General features: G+C 50.1%; 7 protein-coding genes across 10 annotated transcripts in view; 3 read left to right on the forward strand and 4 right to left on the reverse strand.

Annotated features, from left to right (window-relative positions):
• Positions 1-17,859, forward strand: part of LOC119843336 (butyrophilin subfamily 1 member A1-like) — a 1,931,986-nt gene that overhangs the window by 971,737 nt on the left and 942,390 nt on the right. The window lies entirely within an intron of this gene.
• Positions 1-17,859, reverse strand: part of LOC119843287 (zinc finger protein 850-like) — a 1,467,609-nt gene that overhangs the window by 380,994 nt on the left and 1,068,756 nt on the right. The window lies entirely within an intron of this gene.
• LOC119843319 (zinc finger protein RFP-like) overlaps positions 1-17,859 on the reverse strand; it is a 555,398-nt gene that overhangs the window by 305,561 nt on the left and 231,978 nt on the right. The gene's annotated exons all lie outside the window — the stretch shown is intronic.
• LOC119843341 (E3 ubiquitin-protein ligase TRIM7-like) overlaps positions 1-17,859 on the forward strand; it is a 430,179-nt gene that overhangs the window by 160,358 nt on the left and 251,962 nt on the right. The gene's annotated exons all lie outside the window — the stretch shown is intronic.
• The window catches only part of LOC119843274 (zinc finger protein 850-like), a 1,382,451-nt gene that overhangs the window by 83,200 nt on the left and 1,281,392 nt on the right, over positions 1-17,859 (forward strand). The gene's annotated exons all lie outside the window — the stretch shown is intronic.
• Positions 1-17,859, reverse strand: part of LOC119843356 (zinc finger protein RFP-like) — a 1,128,717-nt gene that overhangs the window by 66,004 nt on the left and 1,044,854 nt on the right. The window lies entirely within an intron of this gene.
• Positions 1-17,859, reverse strand: part of LOC119843308 (butyrophilin subfamily 1 member A1-like) — a 910,188-nt gene that overhangs the window by 47,242 nt on the left and 845,087 nt on the right. The window lies entirely within an intron of this gene.

Consider the following 17,859-nt stretch of genomic DNA (forward strand, 5'->3'; position numbering starts at 1 on the left):
ATTCCCAGCTCCTCCCCAGATCCCACACCCCCAGCCAGAGTCCTCACCCTCCCCTCCTGCACCCCATCCCCCCATCCAAGTTCAGGGCCCCCTCCCGCACCCTGAACTTCTCATTTCTGGCCCCACCCCAGAGCCTGCCCCCCAATTTCATGAGCATTCATGGCCCGTCATACAATTTCCATACCCAGATGTGGCCCTCAGGCCAAAAAGTTTGTCCACCCTTGCTCTAGGTGATGAGAGAGATGTGGGGAAAGGGCTGGGGGCTGGTGTAGTACAGGAAACTGCTCCCTGGAGCAATGTGCTACTTATGGTGTATAGAGCGTGCTCACACGAACTGACCATGCTCAGTAACATCTGCTGAAGCCACTGCCCTTCACCCTGCCCTTAGGAGGCATAAAATTCTGTGGACTGATTTTTACAGGAGTTCAAAGGGGGCAAATCAGAGGAAGGGTGTGGCCAGGGTCTGAGCAGAGGGTGAAAATTGACTGGTCAGGGGCATCAAGCAGCTGCAGGCAGGGTTAGGAAGGGGCTGAAGGGCAAAATCAGGGATGTGGGGGAAGGAGCCAGAGTTAAACCCAGGGATGAAGTGCTGCCAGAGGGCAAAACCCTGACACAGGCAGGGGAAGAGGAGGTAACAGTTACCCTAGTAGACTGAGACACCAGTGTTTGTTAAATATAGCGTGGGGGAGGGCAGAGGGGCTTTTGTATATCTCTCAGCATGGAATTCCCAGGGCTGGGTTCTTAAAGGTACAGGCATCCTAATGCCTAGTCACTGCTGCTCCCCTTTGTCTGATGTAACCTACTGAGGTGCTGCAGGAGACTTAACACAGAGAAACATTTTACATATAAAGAAAAGGAGTACTTGTGGCACCTTAGAGAGACTAACAAACTTATTTGAGCATAAGCTTTCGTGAGCTACAGCTCACTTCATCGGATGCACTGAATGCTGTAACTCACGAAAGCTTATGCTCAAATAAATTTGTTAGTCTCTAAGGTGCCACAAGTCCTCCTTTTCTTTTTGCAAATACAGACTAACACGGCTGCTACTCTGAAACCTGTCATTTTACATATACTCCCTCAGAAACAAAGAACCCCTTATTCGTGTGCCTGACTGCACAGAGTCTCATCACAGTTCACCAACTTGTCTTATTTGCTGCTGGGATTCCCTGAATTCTCTGAATTACTCTTAGGACTTCATCATTTAGCTTTGTTATTGTGTAGATGCATGGGAGTGTTTGGAGGAAGGAAAGGACTTTTGGTCCCTCTTCTCACCTCGACCACCACTAATGCCTCTGTGTGATGGTAGCCATATTTTGATCCTGTAATAAATAGATAGGAACTGCTTCTACCAAGAAAAATTTCAGGGGAGCATAGATAGCCCTTAGTAAGGGAAATAGGAAATCCAAAATACTTCTCTTTCCTTTCTACCCAGCCCCCAGAAAACAACATATTAAGAACAACCCCTTCTCAGCCCAATCTGTAGCAGTAAAACAGCCTGTCAGGGTCTGGCCAGCTCTGCTATTAGGAGCTGGGCGACACTGTTCCCCAAATGGGCTCCTGACTCTGATGTTCATTAACTACGGGTCGAGTCACCTTCTTCAGTAACATGTCAATTTTAACAGGTCTAAAGGGGAACAGAATTTGATTGTGAGACGTGAGGGGGAAAGTTGGTCACTGGGGGGTTTAACCCCCTCCCCCTGCAAGCCCCTAATATGAAGAATGACTCAGGGCAACAACTTCCCTCCAAAAAAGGTGAAGTTGCTGCAAATAAAATATGTGAGGAAAAAAATCCAAATCTGAGCAGATTTTCCATCAGTAACTGATAGTTACATGGGAAAGAGCAAAACCGGAGGAGATTTAACATCAATGTTCAATTATTAATGAGACGTAAAGGAGGTAACAATCTGATTCTCTGACATGAGGGGAAAGTTGGTCTTTTGGGGGTTTAGCCCCCACAACACCCCACCGGGTTAATGACTCTGGGCAACAGGTTCCCTTCAAAACAAGAAGTGGCTGCACATAAGGGTTGGAGAATCCACAGTCGGAGAGGATTTTATATCAGTATTTGAGAATTAGATAGAAGGTGATACAATCTGAGGAGATTTTATATTAGTCACCAATAACGAGAGAGCAGGGACTGAGCTGAAGGGGATTTTACATCGAATTTGGTAATTAAATGGGAAATGGGGGAAATCTGTGGGGTTTTGGGTTATTAGAGAGAAAAGAGCAAAATCCAAGGGAATTTTTCATCAACACTCAGTCACTAGCTCGGAAGTGATGGGTCCCCCAGCCCGACCATTGACACGTGCAGCAGGGAGCCCTGGGCTCCATGTTATCAGGGGCGGGGAGGGGCTATAACCCCCTTACCGTGTGGGAGGCTGTTATGCTTACTGAAGTTTGCATCTTGGACCGTTGCTGACCCACTGCCAGGCGACCCTTCCTGAAGCAGGGAGGAGGCTGGAGGGAGGGAATTAAAGCAGCAGCCCCGACATCCCGCAAGTGGGGATCTCTGATGGGTTCTTGACCCCAGAACCGAGGTGCCGGGAAAGGAGCCATCCCCTCCCTCAGATGACAGTTGCCCAGGAAGAGAGAGGGTGTTGCGAGCCAGAGAGCAGGGACCATCCAGCTCCACGCACCGAGCAGCTGTTTTCTCAGTGTTCCCAGCCCTCAGCTGGGAAACTCCCTGGGACTGATCCTAGACATCCTAGGCTACGCACTCTGTACTGAAAAAAATGCATCCGATGAAGTGAGCTGTAGCTCACGAAAGCTTATGCTCTAATAAATTTGTTAGTCTCTAAGGTGCCACAAGTACTCCTTTTCTTTTTGCGAATACAGACTAACACGGCTGCTACTCTGAACTCTGTACTGAGTTACCCTGTTAGCCCCCTGCACTGGGCTCTGGGCACGTCTGACACAGTCTCACCTGCAGTAATTCAGGCGCCAGCTGCTGACACTTCCCCTCCAGCTCCATGATTAGGTTGTTGAGCTGGGAAATCTCCTTGCACAGGCGGGTGGCATTTTCCTCCCTCCTCCTCCCAATCACCTCATCCAGCTCTCTCAGCTGGGCCAGCAGGAGGCGCTCTTGTTCAGCCAGGAATTGGCGCAGCTGCTCGCACTCGGACACCACCAGCTACTTCTCCACTTCTGTGAAATGTCTGACACTCAAACCCTGGGATCAGCAGAAATCTCCCCCTGCTTCACCCTGACCCCTGCAACATCTGTGCATGTTCAGCAGTTTAACTGGCCTCTTCCCCTGACCCCAGTGCTAGAAGGCAGAGCCAGAGTTGCTCCCAGCTACCCTGGGGTGAACCCATTGACTTCACTGGGAATTAACACCAGTGCATAGAGGAGTCTGTCCCTAACCTAAGTTTCCTCTAAGCTGTGCAGCTGGGTGGCCACCCAGCAGGCTATCCAGTGCCGGGCACTTCAGGTGTATCACTTCAGGTGTCCCTCCCCGCACTGCCGTGCCGCTGCTGCCCTCTGCCTTGGAGCTGCTCCCAGGAGCCTCCTGCTTTCTGTGCAGAGGGGGAGAGGCAGGCACTGATGTCAGGGTGTCCCCCTCCCCTCACCCTTGTACCCCAGCTCCACAGAGTAGGGGTGAGGGGGACACAACAGCGCTCAGGACGGAGGGAGCTTGCTGGCAGCTGCTGATGTGTCTGAACATGCCAATCGACTTAAAAGGGCAGTGTACTTAAAATGGGCTCAGTGTACTTAAAGGGGCAATGTGCATCTCTCTCTCTCACACACACACACACACACACACACACACAGTGTCTCTGTCACATAGACACACACTGTCTTTCATACTTGCCTCCCAAAACATACTTGTATTATTGTTGTTGTTACTTCCTGATACTTCTTTCAAAGTTTATTATTTTAGTTTTTTGACTGGTCTATGCATTTCATAATTTTTATTTCTCTCTTACGCTTAAATATAATTCTTTGGGTATGAGTTCTAAAATGCCTAACCTATCCTGGCTGGAGTAATTATCTCTATGGTAACTTTTTAAAAATATATATTATATCTAGGGTTTTGGTTTCTACTGGTGGCCCACACCCATACATTACCTCAATCTGGTGCACATAACAAAATTCATTCTGCACATGGATGGAAAAAATTATAGGGAACACTGACCCTAACACCATTGACTTCAGTGGGGTCACTCCTGATTTACAGTAGGTACCTGAGAGCAGAGTCTGCCCCACACTGTTTAAAATGACTCTGAACTATCTCCCTGCATCAACCCTAGAAATCCTTTAACATTCTGAATGACCCAGACATCAAGTAGCGCAGAGACCCCCCGGCTGCTGTCGCTGACGCCCCTGTGCAAACTGGCTGGGCAGGGCAGGGGCACCTACCAGGAGCCTCTCACTCTCCTTGTCCCAGTCGGATTTCAGTCCCAGGAGCTCTTCTCTCTCTTCCCGCAGATGCTGCAGGCAGCTCAGGATTTGCTCCTGCAAACAGAGACAACGGCTCTAGGGGATGGTTTGGGTGCACTGGTTTTTTCCCAGCCATAGTGTCCTCACTGAGCAGAGTGAGGCTGTGGGAGCAGGTCCCCCTTCTCCAACCCACTGAAAAAGTGACCCAGCTCCAAGGTAACTCTGTGGGCAAAGCTGCTGGGCCTGTCCCAGTCCCTTCCCTGCACCATCATCTCCAGGAACGTGGCTGTTTGCCTGTCACAGTTTGGTGGTTTTAGGGTGACCAGATGTCCTGATTTTATATGGACAGTCCCAATATTTAGGTCTTTTTCTTATATAGGTTCCTATTACCTCCCACCCTCAGTCCCAATTTTTCACATTTGCTGTCTGGTCACCCTAAGTGCTTTTGAACAGCTCTGGAACAAACCCTGGGAGGACCTCTTTAGTATGGCAGCCCCCTTAAGGTCAGTGTTTCACTTGGCTTCTCCGCCTCCTGAATCCAAACCTAAGAGCCCTTCAGCACCCCTACCTCACACTGTAAGCTGCCTTTGGCGAGTTCACCTAAGTTGGACACCTGAGGCAGACTTGTACCCACAAAGGGAGCCATGCACCCACTTCCTTACTCTTACGCTATAAAAGCAGAAGGGTTAATTAGATATCTGGAGCAAAGTGCAGACAGTGCTTAGTTAACACAGACAAAGGAAAGGTACAGCATGGTCCATCTGGGTCAGTCCCAGAGCCCTCTGACCTTTCTGTAGTCCCGGTTCAGAAGCTTCTCCTGCCTCCAGCAGCCCACATTTAATAACCCCTCCTGACCTCACTCCAGTCCTTTGTCCTCCAGCTGGTCACACCCAGCTTTCTTCCTAAGGAGGGTGGACCATCCATGGTCATTTGTTGTTTGGTGCCAAATGTCCAGGCAATTGGAGTGGCCATTTTCTTCTGGGACTCTCAATGGGCATGGGGCCCCAGGCTGCTAGGAGTCAGTCACAGCTGTATCTCTGGGTCTCTGCAATGGGTAGCGACAGCCTGCTCCCTGCCCAGGCTCAGCTTCCGGGGACAGGAGCCCACTCTGAGCATGCCGGAGGGAACAGGGGCAGCTCTGGCTCACTCAGCCGGTGTCCCCAGAAGCTGTTGTTCCCCCAGTCAGCCCTGATGCTGTGCTGCACCGGGCAGCATGTCTGGAAGAGGCGGTGGCCCTGCCACTTCCTCTCCCTTCCTGGGCCGGCTGCTGGGGAAGGCTCTTGACCCTTCATGGCCCTCCAACGAGTCACCTATCCCAAGTATTATGAAAATTTCCCCTGCATCACAATCCCATTATCAAGCAGTTTGCAGACTTTAACGCCCGGCTGCTCAGACACACTGTAACTCCCAGCCATGGCAATAACTATTCCCTACCCTGTACTCCTGGGCAGCCTCCTCAATGGGAACCACCGTGTGAGCGCAATGAGCCCGGGACTCTCTGCAGATCACACAGGTGGGGGTTTGATCCTCCTCGCAGAAGAGTTTCAGAGCCTCCTGTTGCCTCTCACACGTGCTCTGCCCCCCGGGGTTTGTCACCGCCTCAGTCGTTTCACTAGCTCCACCACATTCCCCAGCTGCCTGTTGGGCCGCAGGTTTCTCTTCTGGGCGGTTTCTCTGCACTGGGGGCAGGAGAAGTTGGGCTCCGATTCCCCCCAGCACTGGCTGATGCAGGCCCGGCAGAAGTTGTGCCCACACTCAATAGTCACTGGGTCTTTGAAATACTCCAGGCAGATGGAGCAAATCACTTCGTCCTGGAAGCTCCCTGCCAGGCCCCTGGCAGCCATGCCCCCTCCGCATACGGGAACCAACCACAGTAGTTTAGTTTCACTTTCCTGAGCTCAGAAGCCTATCTGGCTGGAGCTGGGGTGTTTCCCTTCCTGCTGTTCCCAGCAGGCCCTGTGTTGAGCTGCTGTGAGCCACCCCCAGTGCCACAGCCCGTGGGCCAGGGGAGACAGAGACGGGTCTAGCAAAGGGTTAACACCAGCTCTTCCCCTAGACAATTTGTGCCGAGTCTGAGGCTGGTTCATTCCAGCCTCAGAAAGTTCCTGTCCCAGTCAGGGCTGCAGCTGAGGTTGGGATCAAGAAGAAGGGGATGGAGCAGCTGAGAGCTGTTGTGGCTGGTGCTGGGAGTAGGGGAGACCCTGAAGTGGGGAGAATAAAGAACAGGAATAAGAAACCCTGCGGCTCCTGGGTTAGTTAGTGATAAAGCTTGTTACAAGACGCTGGGATCCCAGGCTGGGCAGGAGCTGCTCCGCGGTGGGGTCTATGCCAAGGAGTAATCTTCATTAAAGCCTCTTCTGTGCCCTGCCCATGGGGGTTACCTACATCTGGAACCAGCTCCCTAGGGCAGCTCTGGGCTCCGCTGACACCAACTCCTGAGCTGGGGGCTCTAGACCTGGGGGAAAGTGCAGGGGACAGGCAGGAAAGTGACTCTGCACAAAGGGCCCTGGGAGGCTCAGATCTCACTTCCCTGGGAATCTGTCACCTTATTGTTAATGCGCCTGAGGAAAGGCTCTGAGCTGTGTGAACATCAATGAAGCTGCTGCCCTCACCTAGCTCTCAGCTCTGGTCAGGATCTGCCCTGGGGGAGCTACAGGGAGACCCTGGGAAGGGGAAGACTGGAGGAAGCTGCCCATAGAAAGCAGTTCTCTGTCAGAAGGGATCAGAGAAGGTAGCAGGCAGGAGGTACCTGCAAGGCCCTGAGGCAGGAAGCAGGAGGTGATTTAAACATACAGTCCCAGATTGCATCGCTCAGGCTCCCTGGGCTGGGACCCAGTGGAGAAGGTGGGCCTGGGTTCCCCTACCACCCACGGATGGAGACTACTGAGAACCCTGATAAGGGGTGGCAACAGGAACAGGAATACTGGACTTTGCCTTTGTGTTCCTGCTTTAATTTACTTTATTTCTGCCCTGTTGAAGAAAGAAGGGAAGAAACCTGTAAAAGGGAAGCGGCGGAAAAGGGGTTAGGAGAGGCCCTGAGAGAAAGGCCAAAACTCCTGGGACTCTTGGAGGAAAGGTCCACTAAAGGGGCTGGCAGAACTTTGGGTGGGGCCAGACTCCTTTCAAACTAGAAAACGAAGAGACACAAGTCACCTGGAGGACTGGAGTTACAGACAAAGACTGACAGATATGGGTTCCATCCCTGAACCAACTAAGGAAACTGAGGCAAGGACAATCACAGTTCTGCTGCAGACTGCCGGGGTTGCTACAGGGCTAAGTTCCCTCAGTTATAGGTGCCTGTTGATACTGATGAAATTAATGGGAGTTAGGCACCTAGATACTTTTGAAAATCCCACTAGGTGTTTGCATCTTTAGGTGCCTACATACTTTTAAATGTGGGGTTTAAAATGACATGATTTTCATTCTATTCGTTTAAATAGATTTTTTTTATTTGTTTATTTTTGTGACACTTATTCAACTGCAAAACACTTGGGGGGAAAATCTGCTTGTTCCTGATTCAGCCTCTCCATATCCAATGATAGTCTGAGAAAACTCCTGATGCACATGGGGGTCCCCAACCGACCCCAGAAACAACAGGGAAGACAAGGCTCCACTTCCCTGGTGCTGCTGGAAGCAAACAGACAAATGACAAATTGTTCTTTTTCCAGGATGGAAAATCTCTAGGATCTTGTCACGCCTCCCCTGTGCACCGAGAGATGCACAAAGGGCTCAGACCCCCAGTTATTCTCTCCTCTTTGGATCAGCTTCAGGAATGGCCAGTTTGTAAATTACTGGACACGAGTTGTCACCTACATTTTTTGCCATTTTCTCTCATTCACACATTTGGAAATAAAATCACCTCAGGTTTTCTAACTTCTCTCAAATATTGGCAATCAAATTATCTCCAGTTTTGCCCATTTTTGTCTCTAATTGCCAAATATGGAGATAAAATCACAGTTATATGTCATGGATGGATCCCCAGGGACCCTGGGGCTGCAGACAGACAGGAGTTTGGGAGAAAGGCTGTTCCAGCCCCAGGGCTCAGTTCAGGAGGTCCGGCTGCCCCTGCAGAGCAGCTGGTGTGAAAGGGGCTCTGCTCCCACTAGCACAGCCCTTTAGTGCCTCCACCCCCCTAGGGGAGCAGCCTGTGGGGTTGGGGCTGGGAGAGCAGAGTGACCCATCTGGGGCAGGGCGACAGGCTGGCCACAGGCACTGACTCTCTGCTCTGTCTCTTGTTCCCCTCTAGGGTGTCAGAAGCACAGTGAGCAGGTATGTCTGGGCTCCATCTGCCCCTCACACCCTGTCATGCTGGGAAGAGGCTCAGAGACCGGGCTACAAACCCAGCCCCCAGACGGTCTCACCCTCTGGATCCAGCCCCCCTCCATCCCTGTCACCCTGGGGCTGCTACCGCTATGGCTGAGTGACCCACCCTGGTGAGGGGACTGCCCCACAGCTCTGGGCTGGAGAACCCTCCCTGGGGCCAGGCTGGCTCAGGGGATCGTTAATGAGGCTGGGGGCCTGTCAACCTGAGGGCCCAGCTGGGATCTGGCCCTAGCTCAGTCATGGCCCAAAGCCTGTCCCGTGTAAGGGAGGCTCAGGGGCCTGTGAGGAAAGAGCCGAGTGTCCCAGCCCAGGCCCTAGTGGGGCAGTGTCCATGTCCCTGAAGCCCCCACCCCATGGGGAGTGACCAGGCCCATTGGAGGCTGAGGGGAAAAGCTGAGGAGCAGCTGGCCTTGGAGAATGGGCCCCTCTCGCAACCCTGGGAGCAGCCCCTCCAGGTCCAGGTGGGGAATGTGGGCCTGGCCAGGTGTGAGGGGAGCTGGGGCTGGCACTGCCCGGGCTGTGTTTTCTCTCTGGATGGAGAGAGGCCGCCAGTCCCCAGGCTGGCCCCCGGCAGATTGTGCAGGCGCTAAATTCCCCGGGAAGCAGAGGTTAGAGCCCTGTTAGCTCTGTCTGTGGCCCCAGCTCCTACCTGCTCCCCTTTCTGGCTTTGCGGGGTGGGAACTTAGGGCTGAGGAGTGGGAGGAATAAACACACTCGTGTCTCTGCAGGGGCGAGAAGGCGATGTTTCCACAACCGGCGCCCCACTCCCCTGAGCTGGAAAAGAGAATCTGGGATTTCCCTCGCAAGAACAGTCTCCAGAAGGCTGTGACAGGATTCATAGATTCATAGATACTAAGGTCAGAAGGGACCATTCTGATCATCTAGTCCAACCTCCTGCACAACGCAGGCCACAGAATCTCACCCACCCACTCCTACGAAAAACCTCACCTATGTCTGAGCTAATGAAGTCCTCAAATCGTGGTTTAAAGACTTCAAGGAGCAGAGAAGCCTCCCTCAAGTGACCCGTACCCCATGCTACAGAGGAAGGCGAAAAACCTCCAGGGCCTCTCCAATCTGCCTTGGAGGAAAATTCCTTCCCGACCCCAAATATGGCGATCAGCTAAACCATGAGCATATGGGCAAGATTCACCAGCCAGATACTACAGAAAATTCTTTCCTGGGTAACTCAGATCCCATCCATCTAATATCCTATCTCAGGGGATTATGCCTATTTACCCTGAATATTTAAAGATCAAATAACTACCAAGATCACGTTATCCCATCATACCATCTCCTCCATAAACTTATCGAGTAGAATCTTAAAGCCAGATAGATCTTTTGCCCCCACTGCTTCCCTTGGAAGGCTATTCCAAAACTTCACTCCTCTGATGGTTAGAAACCTTCATCTAATTTCAAGTCTAAACTTCCTGGTGGCCAGTTTATACCCATTTGTTCTTGTGTCCACATTGGTGCTGAACTTAAATAATTCCGCTCCCTCTCCTGTATTTATCCCTGTGATATATTTATAGAGAGCAATCATATCTCCCCTCAACCTTCTTTTAGTTAGGCTAAACAAGCCAAGCTCCTTAAGTCTCCTTTCATAAGACAAGTTTTCCATTCCTGGGTAAGGGATGCTGCTGGAGGTTTGTCTCTACTTGTATTGGGGTGGGGGTTCTCTCGGGGGAAGCTGCGGAGCTGAGAATGTGGGATGAGATGGTCCTAGTTGGATGGGTTATTATTAGTGTCTGTGTGTTCATATTCCCCATGGCTTAGAGCTGGATTCAGAACCCTGTGTCCAAGCCCAGTGAGGCCCTAGATCAGCGAGCTGTGCCCTGTGGGGAAGATTAGAGCTGAGGAGATAATTCATAATCACTGATCTGTGTGCCCAGTGCCACCTCCCACTCTGTCCCTGGCCAGCTGAGCCCAGGGGCTGATGCTCTCGGCTGTATTGATTGTTCACTATTGTCGTGTATTTCACTCACTCTCTGATTTGCAGCTGGATGCTCCAGTTCTGGAATTCAGGTCTGGAATTCTGCAGTGTGAGTTGGCAGGTTGAATGTGGAGCTGCGTCGCTGGGCTGTGACTGTCTGTGTTCTGGGAGGAGGTGCACAGAGAGGGAGCTGGGCGTTCCCGTTCCAGGGGTATTTGTGCTGATCAGTTAAACCCAGTAGCATCAGCCTTCAGAGAAACACAACCCAAAAAAGCATTAAAAGCATGGATTAGCTGAGAAACCCCAGTGACTCCTCATGGGCAGGGTTTGGTGGATTTCGGAGCTCAGGGAAGTTGTTCTGAGCAGAAAGGAAGATTTCCCATAAACTCATAAACTCATAAATGGCTGGTTTCAGAGTAGCAGCCGTGTTAATCTGTATTCACAAAAAGAAAAGGAGTACTTGTGGCACCTTAGAGACTAACATATTTATTAGAGCATAAGCTTTCGTGAGCTACAGCTCACTTCATCGGATGCTTTCAGTGGAAAATACAGTGGGGAGATTTTAAATAGCTGTGCATCGAAAGAGTGTCCCTGCAGTTCATCCTACTTGGGGCTGGGGGACAAAAGGGAGATTTCTTGGTATCTTTTGTAGCTGGTTGATGTGAGAGACATTATCACAGACTCAGAGCCAGATTCTCAGCTCCCTAGATGTTGGTGGAGCCTTCCTGATTGACACCAGCTGAGCATCAGGACCCCTAGCATTTGAGCACCTAGGGCCAGACTTTCAGAGTATTTAGGTGCCTAATAATTCAAATAGGTGTCTAATTGGATTTTCAGAAGCCGCAAAGCAGGTTAGGCACCTAACTCCCATGCGTGTCCGTAGGATTTGAGCACCTCACCTATTCTGGCACTTGTGAAAATCCCAGAGGCCCCTCTGCATCTTTAGGTGTTGAAATGCCTATGAGACGCTGGCTCTTTGCCCTTAGTCCCCATGTCTTTTTTCATATCAGCTCCCTATCACATCGTCTGACAGAGCTGTGACTTCTAGTCCTGGTGACACTGACCCACACAAGTGATGTGTTTTTCTCTTTCCTTCCAGAGGGGCTAGCTGCAGAGACAGGTGAGAATCCTGGGTCACAGTTCTAGGGCAGGGCACTGCACCTTCTGGGAGCCTGTTCCCCTGTATGGAGCAGCCCCTGGACTGGGCGGGTGTGACGTGATCTGCACAGGAGAGAAATCCAGCAGGTGAATGTGGGACAGAAAAGACGAGGGGGAGTCGGAGCCTGTTGAACCCTGGTCTGTTGTGAGACGGTGCAGAGCTGGATCCTGTGGGGAGAGGCCCGTGTAGGTACCTGATCCCCACTCAGGGTGACTCTGAATTCTCACCGCTCTCTCTCTCTGCTTCTTGTTCCAGGATTCAGAAGAGCCCGAGGATTTTCAGGTAACTGAAGTTGATCTTCTATTGGTGACTCCAGCTCCCTTACCAGGGAGAGATTAGTTCCTTGCAGCCCCTCCTGGCACCATGCCCAATGCCCCAGAGCTGGGAGATGGCACAGCCGGTGTGGGAGAGGATAAACCCCCAGTGGGGGAGTAGAAGAAATAACAACAGACCGTAGGGCCTACCCCTGTGCACAGGGCGAGCCCACAACTTTTTGGCACCTGAGGCGGGGAGCTCAAATGACGCCCCCATGCTCCCTCGCTGGGCCAAAACTTTGAAAGGTCTCAATTCTGCCTTCTTCCTGTTCTATTCCTCTCATGGTACTGCTATGCTACCTACCCCAATAAAGGAGAACTAACAACTTAAAATGCCTTGTACAAAAATTTTAAGTAACACTTAACTTTCAGGTTTCGGAGTAGCAGCCATATTAGTCTGTATTTGCAAAAAGAAAAGGAGTATTTGTGGCACCTTAGAGACTAACAAATTTATTTGAGCATAAGCTTTCGTGAGCTACAGCTCACTTCATCGGATGCATTTGCAAATGCATCCGATGAAGTGAGCTGTAGCTCACGAAGGCTTATGCTCAAATAAATTTGTTAGTCTCTAAGGTGCCACAAATACTCCTTTTCTTTTTACTTAACTTTCAAATGCATGATTAGCAAATGTTACTTTTCTTGTCTGCATAGTAAACACTGGCATTTTTATCTGTTTGAATAATCAAAGTGGTGCTTTCCATGCCTTCTTGGTTGCAAAGATTTGAACTGCTTCCTGAAGGTCCACAGTCTGGGCCAGCTCATGCTCTATTGAGATGGTTGCAACGTCGACCAGCCTCTCCTGTGTCATTGTGGAGCATAGATGTGTTTTTATTAACTTCAGCTTGGAGAAGCTGCGTTCTCCACTGGCAACTGTTACAGGAAGTGTTAGAAGTATGTGCAGAGCAACAAAAGCATTTGGAAAGAGGGTGGTCATCTTATTTGTGCACATATATTCCAGAAAAGCCTTTGGAGTTGATCCTGCTGAAATGTATTTTGAAAGGGCTTTCAGTTCATCACCTAAATCACTCGCATCAATATCGCGCCTGTCATCATGTGTCAACACTGTCTCTAGTGCTCTGCATTGCTGGTGTAGGTCTTCTTCAGTTATAGTGAGGAGTTTTGGAATATCATACAACATTTCAAATATACTGCTGTGTTCCTTGAGCTGCATGAAACGTTCTTCAACTGACTGTATTGCACAATCTAGCACCTGGTTAAAGAATTCAACTTTGAATTGTTGTTTGGGGTCTCTTATGGGATTATACCATGCCTCATAATCAAAATGTCTTCTTCTGCGGTGACTCTTGTATTCTTGAATGGGTGGGAAAATAGCTTCAGTGTGAAGTTCCTCTAACAACTTCTCTGCACTTTTCAAACATTTTGAAATCTCTCATCTGAGTGGTAAGACTGTAGGTATGACTTTGCTTTGTCCAGTTGTTGCATTGCTCCAGATATGTCAAGGTCAACACCTTGGAGTCTCTTGCTTACAACATTTATTTCAAACAGTATGTCATGCCGCAACACTAAGCCACACAGAAATTTGAGGTTACATATGTTTCTGGTGATTCCATTTCCCTCTGCCACTGTTCTCCCACGAACAGTTTCTGTCATAGCATTATCCTCCATAATGGCAACTATGGCATCATCTATCTTCCCAATTTAGTGTTTGATAGGCTTTATCGCCTCCACTCAACTTTCCTATTGTGTGGCACTCAGTGGTTTCAGTGTCAGAGAGGATGTTCCCAGATGTTGCTTCAAAATTTGCCATGGATGAGTTGATGCAGAGAAAAATACATAGATGCTTTGAATTACATTAAAAAATTCAGCAGCCTCACTAGAACCTGATGCTGCATCACTGACCACCAAGTTCAATGAATGAGAACTGCATGGGACAAAAAAGTCTCGAGGGTTTAACTCTCGGATCCGTGTCTGCATTCCTCTGTTCTTTCCTCTCATGTTGGCACCATTATCGTAGCCCTGACCTCTCATGTCAGCTATCGCAATTCCCGTTTCTTCCAACTTTTTAAGAAGTACATTTGTCATACCAGCTCCTGTAGTATCATCAATGTCAATAAATTCTAGAAAATGCTCTCTGACAGTCACCATTGCAGGGACATTTTCACTAGGTTCTGTTGTTGTTACAAAACGTATCATTAAAGCCATTTGTTCCGTATGGCTGATGTCAGGTGTGCAGTCCAGAATAATAGAGTAATATCTTGCTGACTTCAGATCTGCCACAATCTTCTGTTTGACTTTTGTTGCCAGTAACTGTATGATCTCATGTTGAATTGTTTTTCCACGGTAGTGGTATGTGTACATTTCTTGGGTGGTGATTCTTCTTAGATGCTCCTGGAGTACAGCATCAAACTCAGCCATCAGCTCCATAATTTTAAGGAAGTTTCCATTGTTTGGCACATACATCTGATCTGAAGTGCCACACAGTGCTAGGTTTTGGGTAGCAAGCATTCTCACAATGGCAATGAGCCTTTTCAGAACATTTTGCCAGTAAAGAGACTCTGATGTAATCTTCTCTTGATGCTGATCATCTATGGTGGCCTTTAACCTTAATCTCATCTCAAGCTCTTTCCATCTATGGAATGCTCTCTGATGATTTGTTGCCTTCTCATGGCATGCCAGATTTCTAGCCAGATTTTTCCACTCCTTTGTTCCTGTAGAACCCAATGTGGCTGGAACATTAGACTGGAAGAGTTTGCAACAAAACCAGTATGCAGCATTCTGGGTTTTTGAGTACATAAGCCACGGCCTCTCCACTTTGTCACCATTGGGGATTTCATGCCAGTAATGTGTTGGATGGAAACTTCTATTTTTATTGTCTTTGGGGAACATGAAGTTTTTCACTTGCTGTGGTCCATGCAGTGCAAGGAAGTCCCTCAGGCTACTGCTCAAGTGGGTCCACAGTCCTGGATCATCTAGACTTAAGGAACTAAACTTAGCAGTAGCTGTTTCTTGCGCCTCCACCACACTCTTCTCTGATCTACACTTTTCTTCAGGAATGTGCCAGGTTACATCCATTTGAGATGGAGATATGGATGCTGCAGTAGCTGCCAGGTCACCTGCACTCCGACTAACTGGAAGATCAGGCATCTCCTCACCACTCACATCCTCACTGGGGCTGGAAGGCTCACCATGAACATTTGTGTCTCTGTATCTCAGGAGAGCTCCTTCCTGCTTAGATAGAAAAGCTTCCTTCACTTTCTTTCTTTTTCTGAGTGCTGCCCCAGAGGGGCGTTTTCTTCTTTCAGTCATGACGGCTGTTCTGTGCCAGCTATAGTGGCTCTCAACACTCAGTTGAAGGGAACAAATAAGCAGGCTGGTAGCAGGGCCTGAGTGAGGGAAGATATTAGCATCTTAAGGGCCTAACTGGCTCCTACTACTTCAGTTGACAGCCTGTTCTCCTCAAGGGGTTTCAGGGAAGCAGCAGGAAAAGGAAGCTCCCTGAGGAGCTGGTGTTAATCAGTCCAGGCCCTGAGGGTGCTAGCGAGGTACATAAGAGCCTCCTCCTCCTCTCTCTCCCTGCAGCTCCTGCTGCTTTCTGTTATTCCCTCTCACCTTTTCTCCTGCCTGCCTGTTATGTCTCTTGTGCCCTCCTTCCTCCAGCACAGCACTCCCCCATCTCTGTGCATCTCGAGCAGACACAATACAGATGCACCAGCACCAGACACAATTTTCTACACTCTGGGTCCTAGTGGTGCCCACCCCCCCCCCCCAACACACACACAGTTTGGCACCTAAGGCGGCCGCCTCAGTTCGCCTCATGGTAAGGCCAGCCCTGCCTGTGCAGGGACAACACAGGGAGGGGTGAGAGCAGCATAGTGACCCAGCCCAACCCTGGAGAAAAGAGTCCCCATCCTCCCTGAGCCCCTCTCCTCTGCCTTGTTCAAGGGAATTGCCAGGAGCTGGTCAGTTAGACGGGTTCCAGTTTGTGCCCAGACTCCTGGCTCAGCTCGGTTCAGCTCAGGTTAGTTCCTGACCAACATGAAGCTAAACCCGACCAGCCCCATCCACACAGAGAGTCACACAGGGGTTTGCACTGTGGTCTCTGCATCATTTTTAGAGCAATTTAAGTTAACCCAGTGCAGCTTTCCTGAGGAACACGCCCTGGGGCTCTCACACGTGGAGCAGGCTCTGCAGGGCCTCGTGCTTCCTCGCCCTGCTTGTCTGCAGCAGGGAAATCTGGTCTGTCCCGCCCTCATACCCACACCCACACGGTCTTAACGGCGCAGAGATGTGTCGGCCACCGTGTGGGTGAGACTGGACTGGATCAAGGCTGATGGCTGTGAGGCCCTGCACCGAGCCAGTCTGCACCGAGACTGTCCCACACGTAGACACCCCAGCTCAGTTCTTCATTCTCCAATAGATCAGAACAGGCTGTTTTCCTGCCCAGGCCTACGCTGTCAGTTGCCAGGTAACAAATCGCTGGGCCATTCTCTGGGCCCAGGCCCCAGTCAGGTAGGCATGAGCCCCACCTGGATTCTCCTGCAAAGAAAATACCCTTTTCCCCACCACCTTTTTAACCCTTCCCTATATAGAGGAAACTGGGGCACATCCAGTATTCAAAAAATATTATGAAAATTCCCACTCAATCACAGGGGTTGTTATTATGGAGACTGGTGGTGACTCCAGAGCTAAGTCCGGGATACACTTCCCATGTTAACCCTGGTCATCCCCCCTCTCCATGTGACATTAAACTGCTTCCCCCCCTACAATGGCCCCTCAGTGCTCTCCAGCCTGGGGAGAAAACTCTGGACTAGGCTGTCAAGTGATTAAAAAAATTAATTGTGATTAATTGCAGTTTTAATCACACTATTAATATTAGAATACCATTTATTTAAATATTTTGGGGTTTTTCTATATTTTCAAATATAGACTCAGGGCTGGGGGCTCAGGGCTTCAGCCCCCTCATCCCATCTCAGCAGCTTTGGTTTGGGGCTTCAGCTGTCCTGCCACCTGCTGAGTTGCAGATTGGGACTTCTTCAGCCCCCAGCCACCGATGCCTCCCAACCTGCCCACAAGTATGCAATTAACTCATTAAAAAAATTAATGCGTTAATTTTGTTTTCAGTTAATCTCAGGCATTAACTGCAATTAATTGGCAGCTCTGCTCCAGACATATGTGGCCAATGTGGCCAGGTACAGGGAGAAAATCGAGTGTCTGGCTTTGTGAAAAGTCTCATGTTTTAAGCACAAAGGTTTCCTCTACACAGCCCGCAGCAGCGAGTCTCAGAGCCGGGGCGCCAGACATGGCTCATGGGGTTTGCGCTATAGCATTAGAAACAGCTGTGTAAACATTGTGTCCAGGAAAGCCCCCCCTGCTCCCCGGTCTCCAGAGCCCGAGCCCGAAAATCTACACAGCTATTTTTAGTGCCAGGTTGAAAGCTCCTGTCGACCTGATTCTGAGACTCGCAACTGCGGGCTGTGTAGACATATACAAAGTGTCTGCAGAGCCTTGGTGTGAAAGTTCCCATCTCTGACCCAGGGCTGGTTAATGAGAGCGAGGGAGGTGGCTGGCGCAGTCATTAGCTGGAGACACATGATGAGCAGGGGTGATGGACTCTGCCTAAAAGTGGGGGGCCACAAGGCTCTGCCCCCTTCCTGGCCCCTCCCCTTCCATTTCTCTTCCCCTGAGACCCCGCCCCCAGGCCAAGCTGGAATCTGGAGTCAGACCAGGGGGCCCGGGCCCCTCCACCTGTGCATTTCTGGGGAATTTTACAGTCACTCACTGCAAATCACTGA

This window comes from Dermochelys coriacea, chromosome 14 (assembly GCF_009764565.3).
Source record: "Dermochelys coriacea isolate rDerCor1 chromosome 14, rDerCor1.pri.v4, whole genome shotgun sequence".
Taxonomy (NCBI): Eukaryota; Metazoa; Chordata; order Testudines; family Dermochelyidae; genus Dermochelys; species Dermochelys coriacea.